The following is an 11510-nucleotide window of genomic DNA, read 5'->3' as shown; positions in this document are numbered from 1 at the left end:
TTAATCATGGTGGAGCAGTGGTAGTGCTGCTTCCTCACAGTAAGGAGATGTGGGTTCATGTCCTGGGGGATCTGTGCATAGAGTTTGCATGTTCTCTGTGTCCATGCGAGTTTTCCACCAGGAGCAAGAGTTACTTCCCACAGTCCAAAGACATGTAGGTTAGGTTAACTGTTATTGTTAAATTTGCCCCAATGTGGTTGTATACATTTACTCAGGAATGGACTGTGCTCTAGTGCTCTATGCTTACTGGGACAGACTCCAGCTTTCCTGAGAACCTACCCTGGTTAAGCTGGTTAGGAAAATGGTTGGATGGATGTATGATTAATCACAATCTCTATACAGTATTTGCTTGAAAGTCAAATCAAAAATACTAAGCAAATTCATAATATATGATTCATTTTTTATACTTAATGCATTTGACATCATGTCATGACAGATGGGGGGCAAAACTTAAATATACATGGTGGTGAAGAAGGGAACCTCTTTCCCAGAATAAGATGGACTTTTTGATTTTTTTTTTCTACAAAATAACACACAAACAATTGCAGTAAGGTAAACTTGACTGTCATCTGCCATGTTTGTTTTGAAGTTGCATCTTTATTCACAAGAAATTCAGCAAGATCCCAGGTTCAGAGAGTTTGAGCATATCATGATTATGACTGTAAATCTGTTGCAATGTACGAGGCTCTTTGTGGACATAATCTTGTAATAACCAAAAATAGACTAGAAGAATATAAAATTGATGAAATCTGTCATTATGTGTTTGGTCTCTAAAATTTTCAACATTGGTATGTTTTAAAAAGAAAATTTCTAGTTTATACCAGACATAACAAACTATTCTGAAAAGAGTTTAACAAGAGTATAAAGGCCCCAGCTACCTGACAGGTTTAGAGAGGAAGAGTGGACTTGTCAGCCCTATAATCCAGAAGATGTGATTTAAATATGATAAATATTGGAAAGGAAGTCAATATCCTTTCCTTTTCAATATCCTGTGATAGACTGAACTAAAGTCTGCAATTCTTGATTCATATGTATGATGCTCCCATGTCACTCTGTTCCAAAAATGGATGGATGGCCCCATCTAATCTCAGATAGTGAGAAGGAAAAAGGAAAAATCAACGAGTTGTTTTCCTGGCCAACAGCAAGCGTGATTCTAAACACTGCACAAGTGGAAATGTCAGTGTTACTCTGTTGTAAATTTGGCTGTCGCATTCTGATCAAATATTAACAAGGCAGGCTTCTGTTTGCAATCTTCTTTCTTTTTTCAACCGTTCTTGTATAACTGTGCACGTAACTGAAGATTCACTTAGTTACTGTTATAGGTGCATTGAGGAAAAATAAATTCTGAAGCTTTCCAAATAGTCAGACACTTTTCACCCCTAGGAAAACTTAAAAGACGGAGCAACCAGTTTTAAATCTTTAGACTCAACCCCGCAGCTGGTGGGTGGGAAAAGAACGCATCACTAAGACTGGAGCTAAATTTACAAATCGATTAAATGATGGTCTCATATTCATCCTGACGTTTCAAACGATACACAAGACGCTTTATCATTTCTGACAGAACACAAGATGGGAAGGAAATACCGCTGATACGACTTCCCGCAGGAGAGCGGGCTATGGATTTCAGCAGTAAGTTTAAAGATTTTTGTTCCGTTTCCTGATTTGAAAAAGTGTGTGTGTGTGTGTGTGTGTGTGTGTGACAGAGAGAGAGAGAGCGTGCGCCAGCTGCCTGCTTTTTGACGAAACGTGAGGTGACCGGGAGTTAGATTTGCTGTGGCATGAGTGCAGAATACAAAACTCCGTGTACGAGGTATATGGGGACGTGTCTGAAGGAGTGCCAGCGCCTTAACTTAAGCGAGCCCCTAAAGTAAATGGGACCAGTGCGAGAATTGCTGATAAAGGTGCAGTTTGGGCCAGCAAGTGTGTTAGAGCGAGCTAATGGAGTACTGGGACAAGGTCTGCTTGAGCACGTGCTTAATACGGAGCACACATCAAAATGTGTTTAACTGAAGAAAACTTTACAATTGTTCTTGTGGATTACTACCGATCTTATGTGGTGAAGATGTCGGCCTTAGAAGACGCAAACGTTTGCATGTTATTTATTTGCCAGTATTGAAATAATAGCCAAAGAAGTTTAAATAATATGCCAGCGGTATAATGGTGCCCCGTCCACTGATGGCGTTCCGTCTTCTGCCTCATTCTTCTGGGATTGCAATTAGCACCAGCACTGCTTATTGGTGAGGAGACATGTGGCAACATGAGTCGATTTCCCAGATGCCTTCAGTTAGGAATTTACATATGTTTTTCTAGATTTTCTGCAATTTACTGCAAGGTGCGAGTGTGTAACTTAAAAAGCGGCAGTGAGATGTGGCCTTGTGCCTGTTGCCACTGGAATAAACGTTGCCGATCAGGAAATCAGTTTTAGCTAGCTGCAACATAAAAACAATGAATCGATAATAACTGTACAAATGGCATATAAATCCATTTTGGGTGCAATTGATCCACTATAACATTAGAAGGAGCAGATGTGTCTTCTTCTTACACCAACACCAGATTCATGTATGTACCAAGCCAGAATAGTGTTGCCATTCAGCCTTAATTTGTGACACTGGACTGTAGTGGGGGCATGACTTACCTGGCAAACCACATAAACATGACAAGTGCACGCTCATAAAAGGCATCTATGACAGAAATCAAGCCAGGATGTATGTATGTCCAATAAGGTGGCAAGTAACCTGAATAATTGTCCCTCAGCAACCTTTAGGGGTTTTGAAGAGAGAGTCAAATACTTTGGGATTATCTATCCATCCATCCATTATCCAACCTGCTATATCCTAACTACATGGGTTATGGGGTTCTGCTGGAGCCAATCCCAGCCAACACAGGGCGCAAGGCAGGAAACAAACCCTGGGCAACTTTGGGATTATCACTTTATTTAATGTTTCAGTTATATTGTGGAAATACATACACAACTTCAGAACTGGAAATTGATTTGTTATTATACATTGCATTGAATGGTATATTCAATACTGCGCATGATGAAGGACACGCAGATATCATTCAGTCTGTTTATATTGACGATATTTAAAAATTGGGGTTAGGGCTAAAGGCTAACAAGTAACTACCCGTTTACCTCCTTTGTTTCAATGCATCAGTTTACCGATCAACTTACCAAACGTAATTCTTTTGTTCTTGAAAGTAAATTCGTAAAAGGCATATCTGTGATACCTGCTCATTTACAGATTTTTTTAATGCAGGGATTCTCAAGTTCAGTCCTGAGATACCACTGTGACTCAGTTATACTTGATATGACAACAGCTTGGAGGGAAGAAAACAATAAAAATAAGGCATTGCAGAAAATCTTGCTCTTACCTTTCGTAAGACATTTGATGAAGGCTTTGAGAAAGACACAGCAGGAGAGTAAAAGATGGAACTTTCACAACCTAATGCAAGCTGTTATTCCAACCACTGTAAAAAAATTTTAGTGACTTCAACTAAAAAAAATAAGTCAACATTCTGCATACAAAATTTTGAGAAAAGTGAACTTCAGTACAAAAAGTTATATCAACTCAAAATATCACTTTTTACAATAAATATTATAAATATATATAAGTCTAAATATTATAAGTCTCCTGTACTTTATAACTTAAGTTGACCAAACCAGTTGCATTACCTCAAACCTCAATGTTTAAAATTCTGCATAATTATACATTTAAGTTACTGTAATGTATGAATTTGTGTCGTGGAGTGCTTATGTTGTACTAATTGGCTTTAGTACAGTAAAATCACACAAAACACTTAAATTATTACATTATTTAAAAAAAATGCCACTAAAACCTCGCATTATAAAAGCAACTGAACAATTTTTTTAAAAGTAAAAATAAATTCTTAACAGTACTACTTAAAACAGCCTACAATATGAAAATAAACCATGCAATTATACAAACATATAAACAATGCACAAACAAAACCTGCATGAAAATAGCACCCCATGTTTAGAAAATTCAAAAAAACGTTTCATTTATCAATGAAAAAAGGAACATTTGTGCTCATACACTTTAAGAAATCAAAAGTGACATTATCAAGCACCCTATGAATCTTGAAAAAAGTCTGGTTCATGCAGACTTTTAAGTTTTTAATATGTAACTGTTAATTTCTCAGAAACATATAAATGTTTCTTTTTCATGCACAAACAAATAGACATAGTTTTATTCATTTTATGAACATATGGGGTGCCAACCTTACTCAGATGTAAACTATAGAAGAGCTAAAAGGAACGTAGGAAATATGCCTTCCAAAAAGTAAAAGAAATACAAACAATTTGGAAAAAAAGGAACCAAAAGGCCATACACATTTCAAATGTCTCTGGAGAAAAGGACAGGTCTCAGGTTATTATTGCAGGAGCTTATTGTTGAAAGAGAGGGCCCCCTTGCTGAGTAACTGTTGTCAATCCCTAGAAAGACTTTCTGGATTACTTTAAAAGTGTATTTCATCTCTTTGGGATATTCAATGTTCAGGGCATACAGCAGGCCAATGAGGAGAAAAAATACAGTTGGTAAGTCCAGATACTTTCGATGGCAATGTTGTCTTCAAGTACAATGGCAAAGTCAACAGCATCTGTCTGTGAATGTTGAGCAGCTCCATCATCTATGACTGTAAGAATTGCCATTTTCACATCCTTTGTGAAGGACTCTTCAGAATCTGTAGTCTGTATGAAATATTAAAAGCACTTGTTTAGCTTGTGATTGTGTTATTTTTGTAAAGCGCTGATGTTGTAATATGGCTGGAGAACACTGGTCATAATTTGCAGTCCTAGTTATTAAACATGTGCTAACTCTGCTCTGTATCCAGCCTTGGTGGCAAATATTTAACAAATATAAATGTAATGGCTTGTTTAATGGATGTACTGTATATTGTATAAAACACAATACTAGTAAGACATCACTAGGTTTGTAATACACCACTATTAAGTAGTAAAACAACCCATTACAGTTATGCTTAGACATTTATATTATTGTCATGAAAGAAATCCTGAATTTGACATTGCTTTAATGTAAAATCATTTTCATACATTATGGTGTACTGATTATACAGGACACATTTTAAATGATTAAAACCAAACAATTTAAAAATATGTATATTTACAAAACAGGTCTTCAGAATTTTACTGGCATCATCTCTTTAAAACAAGACCTCTCAGGGCAACAGCATGCCTGTGTTTTATAATGTCTGAAGTCTGAAAATAAAGAAAATCAGCAATGAGGAAACTAACTAATTATCCAACAACTCCAATACTTTATTTAACATAATTTCTATTTGAATGCTGAATGTGACATCAAACACTTCAAGGCTTACATGTGTTGGTGTCTTATATCTGTTTTTATGATTAACAGAATAATGTTTATGATTTTCTTCAGTTATCAAATTTATAATGTGGTCTTTACCATTAGAATAGATTGGTTCAGTATATTGGTTACATAAAATGGGATTGTTAACTTTCAAATGGTGTCTATATATAGACCATTTTTGTAAAAATCTTACTGAACTCATTGAATGAGTATTAAGCCCCCATCAGACTGATGACAATGAACAGGTTTGAAAGCATACTTCCACTACAAGTAGAAAGAAAGGTTTGCTAGATCTGAACAACAAACAAACACTAAGATGCTTTTCGGATTTTGTACATTTTCAAGAGCTTTTGGGCGTGTGTGTCCAATGCAGTAAGGAACTCTCTCTTCAGGTGCACACTTGTAATTCTGTGAAACTCACAACATATCTTGAGAGAAACAGAAAAGAAGGGAGTTTAGTGAAAGAATGACAGTGAGCCATTCTTAAAGAAGGGTGTAATACTTCTTAAAAATAGCACACTCCACATACTAACCTGATTTTCCAAGAACAGTGCAGGCCATCTTTCTTTGACTAGGGTAACAGGAGGTGCCTGATCAACTACCTCCTTCCGGCGCAGGGAAAAGGTCCGCTCCATACTCGTATTTATAAATGCCAGTTTTGGACTCCTTTTCTGCCTCAATTGCCTCTCTCTCCTTGTCCAGTGTGGTCTTCGATTTCCCCAGGAGGGTAGTCAGGCAAGAAATTAACTTCGTCGTGGTTTTTTCAAATTGTATTTACTACACTCAAGGCTTTGCTTCCTTGAATTCATTGCCACTTCTTTCCATCCTGCACTGCGTATATATTTCCTAGAAAAAAGGCATTATAGCCAATCACTGCAAGTGCATCTCAGACAAACTTTTGCTCATTGGTCCTTTCTTCATTGTATTTTACCATCATTCCCGCGCCCCACTCGAGTCACGCACACAAAAATCCAAACATTTTATTCAGTCAGTTATATTTTTCCACATCTTTCCATTATGTAACACAGTAATTTATTACTCAGCAAAGTTTAAAATTAATTTGTAAATTGGTTTGCCATAGTCCACTGTTTCTCAAACAGTCCCATTGTAGGCTGCCGCCAGTGGGTCGCGAATTGCCATTGTTTGTTGTAGTAGTGGGTCATATTCCCTGGACAGAACTCCCAAAAACACACACACACAAACACACGCAGTCCGACAAATGCGCTTGATTCACAAAGGGGACAAATGAGAAAAACTAGGTTGAAAAACACTCTCAGTACAAGCTGCCCAGAGTTTACTCATGTGGGGCTACTGCGTGCTTGTTTGTGGGATTGTTCATTCTATGACAAAAATTGAACATAACAATGTCAAACCAACAACTAACATAATATTTATATAGTAATCGTCCATCCATCCATCCATCCATTTTCCAACCTACTGAATCCAAACACAGGGTCACGGGGGTCTGCTGGAGCCAATCCCAGCCAACACAGGGCACAAGGCAGGAACCAATCCCGGGCAGGGTGCCAACCCACCGCAGTATAGTAATCATGTTTAAACATATATTCAGTGATACATTGTTAAATACCTTACATCATAACTCGCTCCAGCAGCAGCAAGACTGAACTGATCGCATCTCTTTAGCGTGCGTTCAGACCACCACTTCACAACGCGAGCAGCGTTATAAGTCCCGCAAGAAAGAGATTTAACAATGCCCGGGGCAGGAAATAAGGAACAAATATTGTTTTTACAAAAGTTTTAAAGTAAAAATTAAAATAATGCATATGTAACAATTCCCATGAAAATAAAAATCTCTTTAAATTGTTTATCTGTTAAACTAAACCCGGGGGTGGGAAAGTAAAGCGAGCAGGGGGAAGAACCCCCTAGTAATAATAATAATAATAATAAATCTGCGATATAGCGGGGGATCACTATATATGTACATGTATATTTTACTTATGCTTTCATATTGTATATTTTTCCTTGTTTTTTTTTTATTTTTTTTTCATCATTTTATAGGAAAATAAGTTTATGGAGGAGTTGCATACTGAATCTCATTGTACCATACAATGACAATAAAGGAATTTTATTCAATTCAATAATAGATGAGAGCGTGAAGATGATTATGACTAGCTTCTAAGTCGATTTAGATTTCCAAGAGCTATCATCTTGGAGTTATGTGATGTTAGAATACTAGGATGTAATTGATATTTTTACGGTGAAATGCATTCAAGTATGTATATTACATTTTACAGATAAATTGTTATCTTCATTTAAATAATGAATGTAGTTAATTATTAAGCATGTTGAGGCACAGTGACGCAGTGGTAGCAATCAACTGGTGCCCTGTCCAGGGATAGTTCCTGCTTTGCGCTCTGTGCTTGCTGGGACTAGAGTGACCCTGGATGGATGAATGGAATAACTAAACATGTATAATGAAGAAATTTCAATGTTCATTAAAAATTTTGAAGAATCAGCATTTTAAGCTTATTCTGGTTTTACATAAATTACAGATGCTTATTGTGTGGCAATTGGTTACATGGAGAAAGAAAACGGAAGGACAGGAATTGGGGGTTGGTACATTTGACAGAAACAGTACTGCTGCTATAAATTATTCCTCCAGGGTTGTGCACATCAAAGCATTATCTTGCAGGAGGCAGGAACAATCCCTGGATGGGGTGCCAGTTCTTCGATACCAATGCACCACAGTGGCCCAACATGTTTAATACATGGCTTAAATGAAAATGATATCAAATACACATCTTAGTATTCTAAAATGTTCAGATAGCTGTAATATCATGAATGTAATGTATTCTGTGTGGCGATCACTGCCTGTACGCTCCTGTCGGCATAAGGGAAAGGTTGTTTAAGAAGCACATAGTAATTAACGACTGGGTTGGGGAACATAAAGAATACAAAGCATTTAACATGCTATTTTAGTTACAATAGGATTTAAGAAACTCTAATACAGGGATGGGCAAAGGCATTCCGAGAGGGCGGTTTTTGTTCCAACCCAGTTGCTTAATTAGAAAACAATCCTTGCCGATAATTACATTTCATGGCTTGTTAGTGCTTTAACTATGCTTTGTCAAGTCATTCTCATATCCTAGATTTTTTTTCCATTCTAACGATATCATCCAAATACTTCTGCATCTTATCTATACTAATAAAAGGCAAAGCCCTCACTGACTCATCACTAATTCTCCAACTTCCCGTGTAGGTAGAAGGCTGAAATTTGGCAGGCTCATTCCTTACAGCTTCCTTACAAAAGTTGGGCAGGTTTCATTTCAAAATTCTACGCGTAATGGTCATAACTGGAAGCTATTTTTCTCCATATACTGTAATGGAGTTGAGCTCGAAAGCCGTGGGGGGGCGGAGTTTCGTGTGACATCATCATGCCTCCCACGTAATCACGTGAACTGACTGTCAACGCAGTACGTAGAAAATCAGGAAGAGCTCCAAAAAGCGCTGAAGAAAACATGCATTATATAATTGAGAAGGCAGCGAAACAATAACAAGCGAGCGAGTGACATATACAGTGGTACCTCTGGAATAAGTCCAACATGGTGTACGTCCTGTTTAGAGGCAAAATATTTTGCTTGGTATGCGACCTTTGTTTGGAATACGACTCGTGTGCTAGAACAACACGTGTGGTATACTGGGCGTGCGCCTTCAAAAAAAAAGGGCCAAGTTTTAACCTGTACAGTAATCCCTCGCTATATCGCGCTTCGACTTTCTCAGCTTCACTCTATAGTGGATTTTATATGAAAGCATAGCTAAATATATAACACAGATTTTTCGCTGCTTTGCGGGTTCTGTGGACAATGTGTCTTTTTACTTCCTGTACATGCTTCCTCAGTTGGTTTGCCCAGTTGATTTCATACAAGGGACGCTATTGGCGGATGACTGAGAAGCTAACCAATCAGAGCACGCAGTTAGGTTCTCCTGACTGAGAAGCTAACCAATCAGAGCACGCAGTTAAGTTCCTGCCTGCTGAATGCAGTGTTAACCAGGAAGTCTCGTCTCGCTCATTCAGCATCAACGTGTTTCTCTGTGTAAAGAGTTGTGTTTTTTTGTGTTTATCTTTGTGCATAGTCAAGCCCTTCATTATGGCTCCAAAACGATCTGCTACTGCTTCAGGGGCCGTGCCCAAGTGCAAACGGAAGATGTTAATGATTGCCAAAAAGGTAAACGTTTTGGATTTGTTGAAGGCTACAATTCTTTTTATTTAAAAAGTAGGAAAGGAATATAAGATCTACGGCCGCACAGTCCTTTTAACCAGGGTGCAAAATGAGTTGTAAGTGGATGTAATAAGGCAGTAGTCTGGATGGAATCTGCTTTAGGGATTTGGATTGAAGACTGCCAGAAGAAGAACAACGGCAGTGCTTCACAATCGCCTGAAGAGGCTCCATTGGAAGAGCTGTAACGCTCTCCTTTGTTGTGCAGTAAAATTAAACTCATTGTTATCGGACAAGTCATTTTCATTTATTTCATCTAATTGCTTTTGTATTTATGTATTTTAGTATTAAGCAGTGTTTAAATTATTTTATACAACCCCATCAATGTACAGTATAATATGCCAATAACAATAGGATTTTTTTTCATGGGAACGAATTAATCATTTTCCCATTATTTCTTATGGGAAAAATTCATTTGATTTAAGTCCTGTTTGGTATAAGTCCAAGGATCTGGAACGGATTAAGGACGTATACCAAGGTACCACTGTACAACCATATTCATGAGTGCTGCTACTTCAAAAAACAAAGCACGGTGTAAACCTAAAGTTTAAATTAAGTTCATAGACAGGCTGTCACTGGCGTTTGTCATGCCCACGGCTAATACGGGATACAAGTTTAATTAGAGGGCGCGAGGATATAAATGAGAGTTTTGATCACTTTGTAACTAAGTTAAAATTGCAGGTGAAGGGCTGTGCTTATGCAAATTCCGAGAGACTGTGTTTGTGGGGGATTGACAGTTAAGGCGGGTGGGGGAGTCTTCAGGTTTTGACTTTATATATTCAGGTTTTGACTTTATATATTCTAGCGATGACTTTATATATTCAACTTTTGACTTTATATATTCAGAAACAAGTTTGATTTTATATATACCGACACTGACTTTATATATTCGGGAATGACTTTATATATTCGGGAATGACTTTATATATTCAAGTTTTGACTTTATATATTCCAGCGCTGACTTTATATATTCAAGTTTTGACTTTATATATTCTGACGCCGACTTTATATATTCAGAAAATTAATGTATTTGCCTGTTTGGCACCCCATAGTATATATATATGCCAGCAACACTCATGACAATGACAAAGCAATTACATTGTCAATCATGTTACGTTATTATTAAAATGTTTCCTTTTCTTTTTACTTCTGCGCTGCCAAGCGCGTATTTACTATATATATATATATATATATATATATATAGATATATATATATATATATGACAACAACACTCATATCAATGACAAAACAATTACATTAACAATCATGTTACGTTGTTTTTAAAATTTTTTCTTTTCTTTTTCATAACTTCTTTAACACACTACTTCTCCCCTGCGAAGCGTGGGTATTCTGCTAGTTTTTAAGAAGGGGCAATTGAAAACCGAGAATGCAGCTGTTTAAGACTTAAATAAGCAATAAGGGTTCAAAATCTTAATGAGGGAGACAACTAAAATGAAGCAGAAGTGTTTCTAGAGCAATAAGTGCTTCTTATTAAGCAATTGGGTTGGAACAAAAACCTGCAGTCACTGTGGCCCTCCAGGAATGAGTTTGCCCACCCCTGCTCTAATACATTAAAAATTGATTTTAATATGAATTTTGTGACATTTTACTTTAATGAAAAAATAAATGATGAGATTAAAGTTCACATAGACCTTTTTTTTCTTCACTGTGAACCAATTTGTTTTTTTGTGTTTTCTGTGGCCCTAGTACGCATCTGTATGACACGCAGACACTTACTTTTTCACGTCAACTTTGACACCTGACCCCTTCTTTTTTGAAATTCTTTTTTTCCATACGTGCTTTTACCATGGACTTTTAAAAAAACACTGAACGGAAGGGGCTATTTATATTGATTTGCATATTAAAATATGCACAATTCTGGGAGGAGCTGGGTTGGAGCTTGTAGGCATGTGCATGTGCGTT

The 11510-nt window shown here is 37.1% G+C and overlaps 1 protein-coding gene across 2 annotated transcripts in view; it reads left to right on the top strand.

The window, feature by feature from the left end:
* Positions 1 to 1463: 1463 nt before the first annotated feature.
* Positions 1464 to 11510, top strand: part of zgc:153039 (uncharacterized protein LOC767698 homolog) — a 92533-nt gene continuing 82486 nt past the window's right edge. For both annotated transcript variants that reach the window (XM_039765085.1, XM_039765076.1), the window contains exon 1: positions 1464 to 1629. The gene's annotated coding sequence lies outside the window, so the exon portion shown is untranslated. The remainder of the gene's footprint in view (positions 1630 to 11510) is intronic.

Source organism: Polypterus senegalus, chromosome 1, assembly GCF_016835505.1.
Source record: "Polypterus senegalus isolate Bchr_013 chromosome 1, ASM1683550v1, whole genome shotgun sequence".
NCBI classification, from domain to species: domain Eukaryota; kingdom Metazoa; phylum Chordata; class Cladistia; order Polypteriformes; family Polypteridae; genus Polypterus; species Polypterus senegalus.
The sequence above is the reverse complement of the archived record's forward strand: the minus strand, read 5'-3'. Positions and strand labels throughout refer to the sequence as shown.